An 18882-nucleotide genomic window follows, 5' to 3' on the forward strand; every position below is an offset into this window, starting at 1 on the left:
CCGCAGAAAAGTATCAAATGAACCTGTGTGTCCTGCAAAATGGCACAAGGCACCTGGAGGAAGCCCACTGGGTGGAAGCTCAGGTCACATCCCCCAGCCCGGCAGACATCACCAGACCTGTGACCATGGGAATTCCCCCTCCAGGTTTCCCTGCTGCTCACAAGCCAGTCCCTCTTTCAGGAAATGTAGTCCCCGTGCAGGTAGGCAGCACCAGGACACGGGTGGTTTTAAGCCTGACCGGTACCTCTTCAGGAAAGGGAGCCCCTCACCCAAATGGTTCACAACGGGCCCAGCCTTCGGGCCGTAGCTCGAGACCCTGCACGCAGACAGGTTTACCCAGAGCATCTGAAGCGGTAGTGGGAGGAGGAGAGCGCCAGTCCTGCCTCCAAGGAGCTCCCAGTCTAAGGAAGAAATCATCGCGGTGACGCTCCTAATCTGAAGAGTGGTGCAGTCCCCGCTGTCAGCTAAAGAGCCTCCTCCAGAAAGTTCCTTAGCGCAGGGAGGCCCCTGACAAGAAAGACCAGAATAGAGTTACTGCATTTACTGAATAAAAACAGAAGCTATCTAGTGAAACTTCAATTTCAGATAAACAAGTAAACTTTTTTTAGTGTATCTCCTGTGCAATATGTGGGACATACTTAAACTTTTAAAAAAAGGATTCCTTCTCTATCTAAAATTTAAATTTAACTAGATATCTTGTATCTGGCAACTCTAGAACTGAACAAAATCACAAGGCCCAAACCTAAGTCCGTGTATGCGGCAATGTGTGAGCAGGTAGAAATCTAAAAGTCATAGCGTCAAAATGCTGAGAAGGCAGAAAATAAAAGAGTGGCTCAGAGTCAGCAGGGGGCTGCCCGGCAGTGCCCAGGTTATCTGGAATACCTCAGATTCTGACCGTCCCCGCAGGCTGCTGCTGGCTGTGTCCCCGTCCCTGGGTCGTAGGCCGCGTGACACCCGGAGAAAAAAGTCCCGCGACTCTGCAGCCAGTTGCGTCCACTCGTCCGCTCGACCAGAGCTGACGCAAAGCACCCTGGGAGGGGGCGGGTCAGGGGCGGGGCCTCGGGGGAGGTGGTGCCAAGATCTAGGGAACGGAGAGGGGTGCCCAAGGGACGGTGTGCGCTTTCAAAATGAAGAGTGATGCGAAGTCTTCTTTGTTGCCAGGAAAGAAACCTCCGCGAGACCCACGCTGTGAGGGGTACCGGTACACGGGAACTTGAGAGCTGGAGAAACTGAAAAACAGGAAACGGCGTGAACCAGCGCTAAAGCCACAGACTCCGAAGGCCTGATCTCCCTGCGAAGTCAACTCAGACGTAAGGGAAGTCGGAGGTTTCATCTTCTAAGAGGGGTCCAAGATGCAACCTTCAGAAAGGCAGTTTTTCAGAGCCAGTTTTAGCAACCTCAGCTCCCACAGGCCTGAGGCTTGAGAATTGCCAAGGCTACCCAGTTAACAGACTGGAGGGTGAAGTCAGGGGAACTGCCTGGCACTCACCTTGCCACAGCTCAGGTCTTCCTCTTCCTGGTTTTGGGCACCAGCCTCCAGGTCCTTGGTGTCCTACTGCGAGGAGGGCTGAGAACATCTGAACGTTCCAGAACATCCAGAGTCAGAGCAGCTCTCACCACCACTGAGAGGGACAGCCGGGGCTGCCTGCTTTGAGGAGCTTTGAGAAGAACCTAAGGCAGCCTTAGCAAACACCACTGCTATTATTACTGTTTACCAGGCACTAATTGTATACCAGGCAACGTTAAGAACTTTATCCACTGCCTTCCTTAATGCACAACCAACCTGGGAAGTGGTCACTGTTGACTGTTTTACAGACGAGGAAATGACAGCCACGGGCATCTACCAATCTAGACAGTCAGCACTCAAGGGAGACCAGTGAGACAAAATCTCAGACTTTGGAAATGATCATCAAGGTTAAACCCCTGATTCTTGGGAGAATGGTTATCAGGACAGAAGATGCTAAAGGCAGGCTCCAAGTCCTTGCAGAGCTGCTCTCTGACAGCAGGGGGCGCCAATGTCTCCGAAAAACTACCTGTCGCAGAAAATCTAGACGGGTTTGGTGCAGAGGAATACAGATGCCAAAGGGAGGAAGTGGCAAGGATCCTTTGGGCCCCATGGGCCCCAGAAAAGAAACTCAAAACAAAACTAGCCTGTGATGCAGGCAAATCAGTCCCAGATTTAGCTCCCGGCTTATTGAGCCCTCTTATCAGCTTCTCCAGAGCTCAGCCAACGTCCCATGGGGAAAACCAGCCTGGCCTTTGTGGTTTCTCATCTGTTATACCAGCCCCTCGGAGATGGCCACAACCTCTGTGGTTTCTCTTTCCCTCTGTGGAGTCTGCTTGCTCAGGTCAAGTCCACACCCATGCTCAGAATAGGCAAGTACCCCCAGGGAAGAAAATGAGTAGGGATTAGCTGGCCTAGGAAAGGCTCCTTCTCTAGTTTAGTTCTCCTCCTGCTCATTGCTTCCACTGCTCTCCATTGTTTCAGTACATGACCCTGACAACTTACCCAGTTTTCTTCTTGTTACTGTGTTATTGCAGTGATAGTGGTGGTGGCCTGTTGCAACTCTCTCTATCCTACCCAGGAGCGGAAGTCCAGGTTCCCTCTCTAAGTTTCTGCTTCCTCACTTGTGAAATGATGATGATAGTGTAAACATTAAGGGAAAGGAAGGATGTCTATCAGCCAACACAGTGCCCAGAGCATGGGAGCACTTAGCAGAGTGGGGCCTTTTTTTGGCCACCTGAGGGATTTGCAGGGGAGGCCCTGTGGGTCCTGGTGAAGAGCACTGGCCTTGGAGTCAGTAGGCTCAGATTTGAACCCCAGCTCCCCAACTTGTAAGTTGTGTGACCTTGAATAAATTGCTTAACCTCTCTCAGCCTGAGTTTTCTCCCCAAATGATGAAAACTATTGTCTGCCTCATAATCTTGTGAGGATGAAATGAGATCCCATATACGAAGCCTTTTACTCCATGCCTGGCTATTGGTAGGTACTCAGTGGCAACTAGTAGCACATCTTATTTCACTTACTAGATGAAATAAGTGCAGAGAGATTAAGGCATTGTAGTATTTGGAGTGTGCCAAATGGAGGTGATAATGTTTCTTATACTTTATATCCATTGAGCAGTTTTCCCAAGTGCTTTGACATTCATCATCTCCTCACATCCTCACCACCACCAGGTAGTCAGCCCTTCCTATCTGTGGGTTCAACCAAACACAAATAGGAAATATTCAGGGAAAAAATTTCTAGAAAAAAAAGTTCCAAAAGGCAAAATTTGTATTTGCCCCATGGGCAACTATTTACACTGTATTAGTACCATAAGTAGAGATGATATAAAATATAAGGGAGGATGTGGGAGGTTATATCCAAATACTATGCCATTTTACATAAGGGACTTGAGCATCTTGTATTTTGGTAGATGTGGGAAGTGGGGAGGGTATGGAACCATTCTCCTGTGGACACCAAGAGATGACTGACTGTATGATATAGTAGAAGAGGTATTATCCCCATTTTAAAGATGAGGAAACTAAGGTTCAGTGTGATTAAATGAATTAGCTAATGTCCACCCTGCTACTTTGGCAGAACCAGAAAAAGAATTAGTCTTTACACCCCTAGTTCCTGCCTTCACGGGTATAATAATCCTCCCATGAAATGAGCCTCCAAAGGAGAATACAATCTGGTGGTATAAGGTGGACATTAGGCAGGGGTATGAGAGAATGTTGGAGAAAGGTGAGCTGTGGGAAAGCTTGTTAGCAGAAACTATGTTTATGTGTTTGATTGAACCACTGCATCCACCATTGCCCAGTGCAGATGGGAGCTCTAAAGAGGACAGATGAAACTCAGAAACCCCGATGAGAGGAAGGCTGGGAGCACAATTCACATCTCAGGTTGTCTGACAAGGTCAGATTGTACGTTTTCTTATGTATTCATTCCACAAAAATGGTTTGGACTATTACCGCATAGCAGGTGCCGTGTTAGACATCAGCATACAGTCAGGGACAAAAACATAGTTCCTGTCTTCATGGAGCTTGTCACCTGGTGAAGGAGACAAATAATGATCACATAAGCCACAAGTAGCTATATGTGTATACGTATACAAATTGAGACAAGTGTTATGATGGGGAGGTACCAGGTGTGTTGAGAGAGCACCTAACCAGTAAACCTGGCCATGAGTTGGGAAGGGCATGGGAAGGCCAACTCCAAGAGCCAGGCAGGCAGAGAATAGCGTGTGTGAATTCCCCACACGATAGTGCATGGAACACTCAAGATGAGGAAAGACAGTGAACCAGGCGGCAGAGAGAGTGATGGAGAAGGTGGGTGGAGAGGCCACCAAGAGTGGGACAGGCTGTGTCTGCAGGCTGTGGTTGGGATTTGGGTCTTGGTCTAACAAAAGTGTGCAGCCACGACAGCGCTTGAAGCAGAGGGGGAGCTAGAAGAGCACTGAGAAAAGGGAGCAGGGAGTGGCCTTTTCAGGGTTCTTTGATCTTAAACAACAGTAACAGTCTGATTTACTTCAGAAAAAAACTAATTTATTGCAAGCAGATATTGTAACATCAAAGGAAAGGCGGAACAACTGAACCTTGAAAAGGACAGGAACAAAGGAAGTGCCACAGATGCAGGCAGCAGGGACTAAGGGATGGTCACCACCATCAGAAGGAATCTGCCCAACTCTCATGGGCTCAGCTTGGCCACAAGACAATACACCTAGACTGGCAGTCTCTCGGTAAAACAGCTTCCAAGGAGGGATGAGTGTTCCCCAAAGGAAAATCACCAAAAAATGTGGTGACATTCCCAAAGAAGTGGGAAAAGATTCTGGAAAAAAAAAATCAGAGACCTACCACAGATTCTGAAAGAAAGGCAAGAGGATCATTAAGGACAAACTGGATTCCTATGGTTTTGCCCAGGAAACAAACTCAGACAGCATCGTGTCAAGGGTGTGGACCGTATAGGAGGCTTGGGAGATAGGAAGTAGAGAAAGGAGCTACCAGACAGCAACTCATATCAGGTCACACGTCACAAAACCCTCCCCCTGGCCTCATTCTCTGAGTCATTTATAGCATTCAGAGAGATAAGGTAACCACTAAACAAATAAGCCACCAAGCATAGTGAGAGGTGACAGAGGAAACTGAGAAGAAATATATTCATTCTACCAACACTTATGTATAAGCATGTTCCTCTGCCTCTGACAGGCTCCTCTGCTTTGGAGGGTGAAGGAAGAGACAAGCATTACCTATTGAAGAGACCCCAGGTGTGCAGGACAAAAGGAAAATACGTCATGGCACCTGCTGACAGACCTGCAGGCAGGAAGCACCCAAGATGGGCAGAGCCACTTCCCCTGCTACTAGAGATCTGTCTGTTAGAATAACATTGTGGTTTCCTTCCTGGACAAGCAAGCTTTGCTCAAAATGCGTAAATTCAACGCATAATTTCTCACAGGAAGAACATTTCAAATGTGGGTTGCAGTATCTTAAGAAGACATTGCAAAAGGCCTAAAGATAAAAATTGCACAAGAGTTGGACACTGGGGTGGGACGGGAAGCCTTGGCTTGCCTTCGTGCTCTTTTGCTTCGTTGGAATAGAGCTTGAGGTTCTTGTGCAGTTTTGAGGCATCGGCCTGACAGTTTCTGAAAGACTTGTTTTTTCCCCTCTTTCACAGACTTCTTCCATCGCATTAGATGAACTTTTTGGTGCAAAAAGAGTGGCAGTGATTCCAAGGAAAGGAGCTTAGAGATGAAACTGTGATGTGTAATCTGTCAAATCTTCAAAACACCACTGCCAAAACCAAGAGATGCCTCTCTTGCAGAAAGGCGGTAGGAGAGATCGTGGCCACTTCCGACAGCACGTGTGGCTTCCATGTGCCGCAAGCTGATGAATTTACAATAAGAACTTGAGCAGCACAGGCTCCTGAAAGAGGAAACTCTTATTACTGATGCACTATGGTCGTTTCCTTACTGATCTCTCCAGCTCAGATCTCTTTTTTCAATTTAATCCACTTCACACCAACTCTCAGATTGATCTTTCTATTGAATCACCACTCTGGTGCACCTACCCTCCTAAATCATTCTAAACTCCTTAGCCCAATTTTCCCAAATCTTTATTCCCTTGATGATTCTGTCATATCAATGTACCATCTATATTATTACTTCCTGAATATTGATTAAATTGCCTCATTTACTTTGCATCACTGTAAGCAATATTATAATTACTGTTTACATATTTTCAGTGTACATGAATTTAAACACCTAACTTTAAAACGTCCATCATGTACCACCAGAAATCATCTTGTGAATCCCCTAGTGGCACCACACTTTGGGAAACATGATTCAAGGCCTGCCCGTGGCTCCCACCAGGCGCCCTTCACGTACCCTGCACTCCGGCCAAAAGGGACGATTCACCTTTCCCTGCACACACTGCCCACGCCCATGTTTGTCCCACCACCATTCTCTGCCTTTCAAATCACATTAATCACTCAAAGCCCAGCCCTCCGATGCCCCCCACTCCTGAGGCCTTCCCCGACTCTCCCGGCCTGAAGGCGTCTCGCCTCTCTGAACTCTCCCTGCACTTGGAGCACTGGGTACTTCTCACTTAGGACTCAGTGTTGGTCTTGAAATAGGAGGTTTGGGTAGACGCCTTCTCCTCTTTCAGAACATCTGCAGGCTTTCTGAGGCCGTAGCTGGTCATTTTACAGAGGATCTGGCTCAGTTAACACTTATTGAATGAATGTATCCCCCCTCACTATTCAGTCCTCTCTTTGGTAAAACACAAATCTGACGTCATTCTCCTGCTTCTCACGAAATAAAGTTCCAATAACTTAGCAGACATAAAGAGAAAATGTCATTCACAATTTGGCCCCAAATGTCATTTTATCCACTCTGCTATCTCTCCGCTCTCCTCCCAGACACACAGTCTGTCTCTAGCCACACCCAACTCCTTGCTATCTCTTTGTCTAGTCTCCCTACCAGCAGCCCATGAAACATACTTCCTCTCTATCAAACTCCAACTCAGTCCCCAAGTGTTAGCTAAAATGGCCTCTCTACCTTGAAGCCTTTCCTAGCTCTCCTCTGTGTTCCCAAATCATTCTATACATTTTTTTAAACGTCTTTATTGGAGTATAATTGCTTTACAGTGGTGTGCTAGTTTCTGCTGTATAACAAAGTGAATCAGCTATACATACACATATATCCCTATATCTCCTCCCTCTTGCGTCTCCCTCCTACCCTCCCTATCCCATCCCTCTAGGTGGTCACAAAGCACCGAGCTGATCTCCCTGTGCTATGCGGCTGCTTCCCACTAGCTATCTATTTTACATTTGGTAGTGTATGTATGTCCATGCCACTCTCTCACTTCGTCCCAGCTTACCCTTCCCCCTCCCCTTTTATTGAAGCACTTGTCAATGATATTAGAATTTCTCCTTTAAAAGACTGTTGCTTCCTTTGGCCCATTAGCTCCCATAAGCAGGTATCTTATTCAATATCCCCAGTGCCTAGCGCAATGCCTGGCACATAGTAGGTACTCAACATTGGTGAATGACCAATGCAAGGGTAAGAATGTAAGCTCTCTAGCCAGACCTCTGGGATTTGAAACCAAACATTGTCACTGTTTATCTTGGGCATGTTACTTAACTCCTCTGTACCTCAGTTTCCTCATTTTTAAAATGGTAATAACTCATACAGTTGTCTTAAGGATTAAATGAATTAATAACTGTAATGAGCTTAGAATAGAGCTCTGCACATTACATGCTCAATAAAGTCTGTTATTTACATTATTCCCATCAAAAACTCTGCGACCGGATGAGTCTCATGTAATTCTTGCGTAGCTAGCTTGAACATGGAATGCCCCACGAATTTTCCATGTTTGTAAATGACAGTAAATTTTTGCTGCTAAATGCCTAAAAAGTCTTTAGAAGTTGGGTGAAGAAGAAGAAACATGGCCAAATGAGATTCATTATGGATAAAGTGATAATGTGAGTGCACGAAGATGGAAGTATTTCAATATACACACCTAAGACAATGGGCATTTATGAGTTGAAAGCACCTTGGTGAGAAATCTGGGCACCTGAGATCTGGCCCTGCCTTAACCACCAAAAAACCACATGACCTCACTGGACCTCAGTTTCCCCAGCTGTACAAAGAGGAGATTAGAATGATTGACCTTTAGGGTCCCTTCCAACTCTTATGTTCTCCTTAAAAGAATCTTAAAAGGCTTTCTAGTTAGTTCCCTCATGTCTTCACCCCTTAACACCACTAAACTACCAGATACCATAAGAGTAAACCAAGCGTCATTTGCCTCAAGAGTTCCCCTGTCAACCCTCCTTTAATATTATTTTTAAACTGATTAAGCTTGCATTCCATGTTTAGTGGGAAAACTATGGTTGCCTATTTATTCAGATATACAGTAAGTCCCCTACATACGAACGAGCTCCATTCCGAGAGCGTGTTTGTAAGTCCAATTTGTTCATAAGTCCAACAAAGTGAGCCTAGGTACCCAACTAACACTATCGGCTATATGGTACTGTACTGTAATAGGTTTATAATGCTTCTCACACAAATAATACATTAAAAAAACACAAAAGATAAGGAAAACATTTTTAATCTTATGGTACAGTACCTTGAAAAGTATAGTAGTACAGTACAGCAGCTGGCATACAGGGACATGTTTGAAAGTTCGCAACTTGAAGGTTCATATGTAAGGGACTTACTGTACCCATATATTTTCTGTTTTCTTTGCTCTTCATTTCTCCTAGCAACTCTGACTGTCCAGCTGGGACCATTTTCCTTCTGCCTGAAATACATTTTTATCTATCTATTTATTTATTTATTTATTGGCTGCATTGGGTCTTCGTTGCCATGCGACAGCTTTCTCTAGTTGTGGTGAGTGGGGGCTACTCTTCGTTACGGTGCATGGGCTTCTTATTGCAGTGGCTTCTCTTGTTGTGGAGCACAGGCTCTAGGTGTGCAGGCTTCAATAGTTGTGGCACGTGGGCTCAGTAGTTGTGGCTCGCAGGCTCAGTAGTTGTGGCTCACGGGCTCTAGAGTACAGGCTCAGTAGTTATGGCGCATGGGCTTAGTTGCTCCACAGCATGTGGGATCTTCCCAGACCAGGGCTCGAACCCATGTTCCCTGCATTCAGGGCTGGCGGATTCTTAACCACTGTGCCATCAGGGAAGCCCCTGAAATACATTTTGTAGTATTTTCTTTAATGCATGTCTTTTGGTGGCAAAGACTGTTTCTATTGGCCTGAAAATATTTTTGTTTCTTGTAGTCTTGAAGGTTATTTTTGCTGGGTACAAATTCCTAGAATGGCAGTTATTTTTTTCAGGACACTGAAGGTATCGTTCCACACTCAGAAGGGTGCAAACAAGCAACTTTGTCCTTTCTCACCACGTACCGAGGATATCTGCTCTGCAGCAGTCATCTTCACCACCCCTGCATGAAATCTCAGGCAGTTCCCAAAGCTGTCCTGGTGCCTTCCAGTTAATAAGAATCCCAGTCCAGAATAATTCAAATCTCCAACTCCTCATTCCATCTAAGACTTCCCCCAGCCGTAGCCTGGGCCTATCTGACACTAAGAAGCCTGAAGGGAAGAGACTGTGGTAACTCCCATCTCTTTACCCCATCCTCCCCCTCCCCCACTCTCCAGGGTCAAGTACGCAAAGCAAGCAAAAGAAAGATGGTCTTACTTGACCCCTAGAGGTAGCACATGTCCACATTAGTTGTTTTCTCTCAAGGGCCACTTTGCAAGGTCTCTGAAGCCCCCTCCCCATCTTTAGCTCTCTTGATTTGGGTAAGGCCCCTTCCAGCCATGCAATCATGAATATCTCTTAAGCCTCTGACTTCTAATTGTCCCCACCTCTGCTGGGAACTCCTCTTGCACAAGGTCTCTTTTAGGACATCCCAAGTCTAGGTCTCTCCAAAGGACCCATGTCTGGTCCACAGGAAACACTTGTGTCATTAGGTCCTGTCACTCTCATTGTAGCCCTATCATGAGTCAAGGACCAGTTCTTCTGTTCCTCAAACTCCAGCGGACATACATCAAGCCCTCCAGGGGTTTTCTTGAAGCCTCTTACAGCTGACTTGAAGTTGGGGAAGGAAAGCACCCCCTCCCTCACTGCTCTCCTTGGTGAAGTGTGACTGACCCTCTCTTTTCCATCTGTCAATGTACTCTTAGCCTTCTCTTAGCCAAGATGATAAGGGATGCCCTTGGGTGGCAGAACCAGGTTTCATTCCATCTTTTTGCAAGTCCTACATAGACAGTGTGATGATTATTATTTTGGATATGTCTGTGAGGATGTGTCTATGTTCAGATTAACATTTGATTGGTAGACTGAGTAAAGCAATTTGCCTCCCTAATGTGGGCAGGCCTCGTATAATCAGTTGAAGACCCGAATAGAACAAAAAGTTTGAGTAAGAGGGAACTCCTCCTGCCTGACTTCCTTGAGCTGTGTGGTCTTTTCCTGCCTTCAGACGCCAACTGAAAACATCAGATCTTCTTGGATCTTGGGCCTACCAGCTTTTGGACTGGACCTACACCATTGGCTCTCCAGGGTCTCCAGCCTAAGGACTGCAGATCTTGGGACTTCTCAGCCTCCAAATGACATGCACCAACTCCTTATACTATATATACACATACATCCTGTTGGTTCCGTTTCTCTAGAGAACCCTGCCTATGCAGATAATCTTTCACCTTGCTTTAGAATGTAAGGGTCCTTAAGTACCTATGACTTTGCCCTCAGTCTTTTGGGACTTCTGTTGAAACTTAGAAACAAAAAGAAAAGTCACATTAAAATAATACCAGATGATTATTCTGTAAATTTTAATTAATTAATTTCCTAATTCAGATGATTCAAATGAGGATCATCTAGAAGACACAATAAACATTCAGACTTAGAACTTATACCTGAATTGGTTATGTTCCTCTCCTTCCTCCATCCCCCTATAAAAGTGAAAATTAAAATGAGTATGTTATTCCCTACTCCTAAGGTTGTCCTGTGGAAACAATCAATTATCCTTTGAGTTTGCCCCCTTCTCCTGTTTCATAGTCCTCTCTTGCTTCATACATGCCTGCACAAGCACGTATACACTCCTTCCTCTCACCAGCAAACACCAGAAGCTGAAAAATAATGAGAGGAAGCCATAGCTGCCTGAATGCTGCTGGGAAAACATTGTGAGAGGAGAGCTCAGTAACCTGTGACCATGGAGATAGTTTGTAATTAGCAAACCAAGGCCCTCACCTTCCTTCCTTCTCTGGGTATCCAAGACATGGTTGGTTTAGAAACCCTGAGCCCACAGACTATTTTCCAGTAACAACTGCATAGCAACAGGATTAATATGCTGCAAACCCAGCAGTCAAAGCACTGCTCATGTCCTGCTTATCAAAACCAAAATCACAACAGTGGGCACATTGGGCTTCTTTTTCCAGCACTAGGGCAGACTTGATATCCTGAACTACCTTCTCCATTGAAACTAAGCACTGGAGAAAATATTTAAGCAACTTTTAAAAAACACATTTCTTAGCTAGCACAAAAGGAAGGGAATCTACAAAGGCCAAAATGAAGTGAAAGCAAGAACCCGAGGAAGTAAGCAGCTACCAAGACCAGCTTTGGCCCCGAGTTTCTGTTTCAACAGTTGCAAAGGCTTGGGGTTCATGAAGTAAAGCCTGAGATCCCACTAAGGTAAGGAGTCTATTAGGAGACCCCACCCAAACCTCGTGCCCCCTCCCAAGGGCTACACCTTCAAGGTACGAGTAGATAGGAAATAACCCCATCATGCAAAAGGATATGTACGTATTTTGATCATGGTGAGTGGGGGAAATCTCCCCAGGGAACTTGTAAAGCCAGCCTGTAAATGCACTTGTTATCTGAATTAATACTCTGTGGTAGTGCCTTAAGATGATTTTGCAGAAGTCAAAGTATACCCTCTCTGGAGGAATAAAACCTCAACTGAGGACTCAAAGAATCTCTACAATTTTCCAAGGAAAATGAGCAGCTTACAATAAGAAAAGAAAGAAGAAAGAAATCACACAATACACAAGGAGGCGAGACACAAAAATCCAAGCAGCATATTCCACAGCCAGCAAAATCAGATGACAGAGAGTTCAAATATTGGGATTATGAGATACAGAAAACAAAATCTTTCTACAACTCCACGCTTACCTATTTTCTCCTGTCTCCAGATGTAAATCCCCACCAGCGCTCTGGCTCTCAGCCACTTGCTATTTCTTCCGAGACTCTGCCCTTGCTTTACTTCTTGTTCAGCCTTTCTTTCTCCATAGACATCTTCCTCAAGGACTAAGAACATGTCCAGATCTTTCCCATTAAGGAAGGAAGGAAAGAAAAAAGGAAAACTTGCTTCCCCCTTATCTTGCTTCACCCCTTTAGCTAAGCTTCCGGAAAGAGCAATCATCATGAGCTCCCCACTGTCCTTTCACTCCTAAACTGCAGTCTGGCTCCAGCACAGCTGCCTCCACTATTCTGAAATAGCTCTTACACCAGTTGTCAAGGCCCTAAATTACCATAATACCAATTCCAATGGACTATAATCCACCTATTGTTGCTGAGGTATTTGTACGGTGGCCATTCCCTCCTCAGAAGCTCTTTTCTCCCTCGGCCTCTGTGACATCACTTTCTTCTGAGTTTTCTCTTACCTCTCTGGTCATTTCTTCCCAGTCTACTTTGAGTGTTACATCTCTGCCCACTTCCTAAATTGCTGTTGTTCTTAAGTTTCTGTTCTCAACCCTTTTCACATTCTCCCTGGCCATATCATCCATTCTCGTGGCCTAAAACAGCCTTCTATCTCTGGGGCATGCATATAATGGCAATGTAAGAAATCTTTCCAGAGGGTACTCCCACGTGAATAGTTCTAGAAGAATCAATTTTCCAGATCCTCAATTTTCACGTGTATTCCTTCCTAGAATCAATCTGCCTGAGAATATGCCTGTGATCAAGGTGTCTTCCCTCACAAGCTACCTCTCACTCATCTGAAATCCGATTACAGTACATTTCTCCAGAGTTTATATAAAAATCTTTGGGCCAGCAACTTGAAAAATTCCTTAGGTACTGAGACCACTAACAACGACATTAATATAGTGAATGACTATAACATGGGTAACAAATGCTCTTGTCAGTTAGAAGGGTTCCAACTATGTTTTCAATAAAATTGAAGAAACACTAAAGTTGTCAGCTGATTGATCATTAGAAATAGTTTTTGATGATAGATCAATATGTGAATTGGGGCATACAATTCAGAAGGGGTTTAAAGAATTGATTGGCATTGCTGTAACAACTCCTTCCATCCTCATCTACTTATTTGTCTAAACAAACTTTCTTAGCATTAATATCAAAGCAATAAAAAATATTAAGGGAAATTATACTGAGCCCTGTGTTGTTCTAGCAATAAGGAATATTCATTCATGGATACATGAACTAGTAGAAAAAAATCCCAACCCTACCAATCTCACTAACAGATGCATTTCCAGTAATATTTTATGTTTAATGATTGCTTATTTAAATTGTATTTGTTATTTTAATTAATTGTATACTAAGAATAATTTTAATGATAACTCAGCCTAGAAGAAATTAATTAACACTCAGAGCCTTATGGTCTCAGGAGGAAACATTAATTTCTTTTAATAAACATATAATAATATTTGTTTGAACAAGTATAAAAGAGCATTCAAGAAAAATCTTTCACACATTAAAAATGCATTGCTTTAGGATTACACTTCATGGAAAAAGTGAAATAAAATACAAGTTTAAGGAGGAAAAAAAAGAAAGACATAAAACTTTCACCGTATTAAAGAGGAGTTTTTCATGTACTTTTTAAAATAGATGATGAATATATACAACTGTTAAATCATTATGTTGTACACCCAAAATTAATATAATGTTGCATGTCAATTATACCTCAATTTAAAAAATTATTTTGAATTAAGTTTCTCATCATTGAGGAATGTTTAAAAATTGAAGACACCATCATCTACAAGTCTTGATCAAAAATTTCATGTTGTCATTTCAAATATCAAATCTGATAAAAGAAAAAAATGGATGATGGTTGGTAGCCGATCACACTGGTATTTAGCTTCTATTGAATGCATTAAAATGAGGGATGTGACCATTTTCTTTTAAAATGTCAAAATTTGAAATACATCAGAAATGACATCTTTTGCATGTATTCAAACTTATAATAAACAATTTTATATGTCAACAATGTGTGAGGGTAAATACTGCACAATTCCATTTATATAATATTGTGTAACAAGAAAAACTAATCTATAGTAAAAAAAAAATCGAAACAGTAGTTTTCTCTAAGAGAGGTGGGGTCATGGATTGACTGGGAAAAGGTACAAGGGAACTTTTCAGTTGTGATAGTAATGTCCTACACCTTAATAGGATTTGGAGTTAGAAAGGCAAAAGTATTTGTCAAAAATCATCAAAGGGTATGCTTAAAATGTGAACATTTCATTCAGATAAATTTTATCTAAAAAAAGAAAGACTATAAGCAAATATTTGAACTCATTACTGTTATTCATTCTGAAGAGTTTAGGGGTAAAATGTATTAATGTCTAAAATTTATCTGGAAATGCATAAAAAATAAGATAGGCTGACAAATGGACAGATGTAGAGGTAAGTAATGTAACTAAAGCAAAAAACATTTTTTTAAGTTCAAACATTTTTATTAATTCAAACTATTTGTTGTAGTTCCAAAAAGCTATGATTTTCGCAATAAGGGCTACGTGAAGAAGGCTTTCTATATTCTTTGATGTATGCAGACATTTGCTAAACGGAGTTGATAGTTGGTGTGAATTTTAAATTTTTAAATGCAGCTTATTTCTTAAAGTAGAATAATATCTGCAATAATACAAACTGAAGATTGAATCTGATAAAGTATAATATTAAATCTGATTTGTTATGAGTAAAAATGCTGGTATATTACATTTTTGGGCGTACTATGCTACTAAAATGCCTTAAGGGTAATTTGAGGATGCCGATGGAATTATATGACTTTTAATAAACTGGAAATAAGTTATGTATGGGTGTGCTTGACTGACATATGCCCTACCGACAGTATGTCACAAAAATAGAAATATACAAAAATGTTATACATCACTAGATATTGATTCTTGTAAATCATGATAAAATTTCTGATTGGAATTTTTTTTTATAACATCTTTATTGGAGTATAATTGCTTTACAATGGTGTGTTAGTTTCTGCTTTATAACAAAGTGAATCAGCTATAGTAGAATCTAGGTGGCGAGTATATGGTGTTCACTGCTCAATTCTTTCAACTTTTTTGTATGCCTGAAAATATTCATAATAAAATATTGGGGGAAATGTGCAAGGGAGAATATATTTTTTCATAATTCTTTTAGGGAACATGTGAGCAAAAGTTTGGAGACCACTGGTTTCTATTATCATTTGCTGATGAATCTTTAACAACTTACAGTCCAAACCTCTCTCCAGAATCCCAATCATATTTCCATCTGTCTCCTGGACACATCATCTGGATTTCCCATCACATTTAAAACTCAACAGATCTAAACGTGAATTGATTGTCTTCATATGTCAGTTAAAATATCATCAGCTACAAGTAACAGAATATAAGTGTCAAACAAAATGAGGGTTATTTTTCCTACATAACAAGAAACCTGGAGATAGGTGCCTGCTGGTGTTGGTTCAGCAGTTCAATGATATCCTGGCTGGCAGGTCTGCAATTCTCTTGGCCTTTCCTCATAGTCACAAAATGTTCTACAGCTCTAGGCATCATGCCTGAGTTCAAGACAGGAAAAAAGGGAAGGAAGCAAAGCCAGTGACAATTGAACCTTTTTTTTTTTTAAATAAATTTATTTATTTATTTATTTATTATTTTTGGCTGCGTTGGGTCTTCGTTGCTGCGTGCGGGCTTTCTCTAGTTGCGGCGAGCAGGGGCCACCCTTCGTTGCAGTGCACGGGCTTCTCATTGCAGTGGCTTCTCTTGTTGTGCAGCACAGGCTCTAGGTGCACAGACTTTAGTGGTTGTGGCGCATGGGCTCAGTAGTTGTGGCTCGCGGGTTCTAGAGCACAGGCTCAGTAGTTGTGGCACACGGGCTTAGTTGCTCTGCGGCATGTGGGATCTTCCTGGACCAGGGCTCAAACCTGTGTCCCCTGCATTGGCAGGCGGATTCTTAACCACTGCACCACCAGGGAAGTCCCACAACTGAACCATTTACCAAGACAATTTCGGGTTTTCCAAAAAACCTCCCAACAGACTTCCACATAAATCCCATTAATCAGAAATGTGTCCAACTACCACCCCTACCTGCAAAGGATACCAGGAAGCAAGTACTTAACCTTCCTATCCTCTAAATTGGACATAGGATTGGGTGACAGGTGAGCCCACCTACAGTATCTGTAACATTCTCCCCAAAACCTGCTCCATCTTCTATAAGCTCTATCTCTGTTAATGGTTCCATGATCTGCCTAGTTACTCACCCAAGTAAGAAACCCAGGAGTCATCCTCTCCTCTCTTTCCCCTCCTATCCCTATATTCCAATCTGTCTTGATCTTTCATCAAGTTTTTGCATACCTCTCAGATCTGAGCCTCCTTCCTATACCCATTGCCACTGTCTCGGTTCAGGTTCTCATTTCTTACCTGAACTGCAATAGTAGTCTCTTAATCAGTCTCAAGCCTTAACTTCAAAGCATCCTCCATGCAGCCCCAATTTGACTAAAAATAGAAATCTAACCATCTTACGCCCTGCTTTAGCTCCTGTCTCTGGCTTTGCACAACGTCTAGTTTAAAGGCTAACTTCCTTATTTCATTTAATGTAGTCTCCTACTTTCATATAATGATGTACTCTTGAACATGTGTTATCAGTTAGGATACCCTAGTCCTGTCAAGGGTCAGCTCCCCTAAGACACAGCCTTGTTGGAGGGTGGGTGGCTGGGGAAGTCTACCCTCAAAAATCTATATCTGTTACGTTAGGCAGGCAGCCCTCTATCTCTAGTGCATGTGTGCTAAAATTGTAGTGTGAAAGAATAATAGATTTATAATAGGGGTTCTGTTCCCAGAGGGTCGAGAATATATAGTCTCTAAATGTATTTTGTCTTAGAGACATAAAATTCAACAATATATTTAAAGTATCATGTCATTGTTGTTCATTTAGTTCAGAGATTTACTGAATGCTTACCATGTACTAGACACTCTAGTTTAGTTCTTTTCTTTTTTGATAGATCAGAGAGGACAATAAGTGTTTGACTGAAACTAAAGATGTGCCTCTTTCTGCATTCCTAATGACTTCCATCTCTGCCTCTATTTCACTATTTGGGGTTTATGCTTATTACCAGAATCCACACGTTCATTTTTCTGTCTTCTCTTCATTTTCATAAGTAAAATTCATGAGATATTCAAACAAATGTCCAAAGACACAGATGGCAAAGACGGCAACATGGTAGCAACTGACTGGTAGAGTACAACACGGTGACAGCTAACCCTTATATTGTACTTACTTACTCTGTGCCAGACACTGTTCTAGGTGCTTTACAAATATTAACTCATTAACCTTCACAACTCCACGACGTATGTACTAGTGTCTCCATGTTGCAGATGAGGAAACTGAGGCCCCAGGACAGTTTTGCACTTTTGTGAGCAGACTGAAAGCTGCGCCCTAGCACCATCCCCCTCACCTCCCTCTGCTCCACTTGGGCTGCTCCGCTTCTCACAGGCCCCCCAGGAGGCCCTGGCTTCTCCAGCCCTGTGCTCTGGCACGTGCAGCCCCGTCTGCTCTTCCCCTCTGCTCAGACTCATTCAGGACTCGCTCAGGCCCACTTTCCTCAGCAAAGCCTTCCCTGCCCGGTGCCAAGAGGGCAGTCGGTGCTCCCCGGAGCCTTGCCCCACCTCCTCACCGTGCTATAATTTGCTCATAGATCTGTCTCTACCACCAGACCCAGGGCAACAGGCCTGGCTGTCTCCTCATTGTGAGTCCCTGGGGCTTGCTACTATTCCTGGCCTATAACGGGCACTTAAAGTTTCACTGAATTAATGCATAGGCTCCCTGGAGTTTACACTTTCTTGTCGCCCCCGTACTGCCCGGCACCACGTGTTGCAGACACTTAGTCAATGGGAGTGGGAGCCTGGTTTCCCCACCAGACCCCTAACTTAATAAAACAAAGCGAAACAAAACCTTCCCCCCTTTTCTCCCATTTCCACATCACAATAATCCCCGAGGATTTGGATTCCTTTCCTAGCTCTCCCATCAGTCGAATACAGCAGGACCCGGGGTGTCTGACTCCCCTCCTCTGGCCAGGCCGAGCAGGATGGGTCGCAGCCTTCTGGGCGCAGGGAAGCCGCATCCCACGCCTTCTTCTCCCACTTCTTGCCTATTAAGGTAAGAGCTGGAGTCGCGCGGAAGGGGCCGAGGGAGGGTCCCCTAGAAGCTGCTTCCGCGGCCTGTGCGCTCGCAAGGCGCTGGGGAGTCCCAACCTGGGACCGGGTGCCCCGGGCCGGGTGTCCCGCGACGGGTACTGCCAGCTCCTGGGCGGCCTTGGGTCCTACTTATCTCTTCTACCCGAGGCCATCTTCCTAGTTTCCATAGCCACCAGGGCCGTGTCCTTATTCTCAACCATCACCGCAGGCCTCAAATGAGTCTCTGCACAGAGCGCTGATTAAATGGGTCTCGGGTCCCCAGTGGACGCTCCTTCCTCGCAGATGCTCCGATAACCACCGCGAGCGGGGTGCCTGCGGGGCGCGTCGCCCGGCCTGGGGAGGGAAGGAGGCGGCCTCTCGTTCCGGGGGTGAGCGGGATACCTGTTCCTTCTGGCCGCTCGACCCCCACCCAGCGGCGCTCCCACCCATTGCCAGCCTCTAGGCTCGGGGTCCTCCCCGGCCCTCTCTCACCCTGCGCCGGCTCCA

General features: G+C 44.0%; 1 long non-coding RNA gene across 1 annotated transcript in view; it reads right to left on the bottom strand.

The window, feature by feature from the left end:
- LOC309660174 overlaps positions 1-18877 on the bottom strand; it is a 53746-nt gene extending 34869 nt beyond the window's left edge. The window contains exon 1 of the long non-coding RNA XR_014263235.1: positions 883-18877. This is a non-coding gene — a long non-coding RNA (uncharacterized lncRNA). The remainder of the gene's footprint in view (positions 1-882) is intronic.
- Positions 18878-18882: the final 5 nt, after the last annotated feature.

Source organism: Balaenoptera physalus (assembly GCF_965194825.1).
Source record: "Balaenoptera physalus genome assembly, chromosome: 1".
NCBI lineage: Eukaryota > Metazoa > Chordata > Mammalia > Artiodactyla > Balaenopteridae > Balaenoptera > Balaenoptera physalus.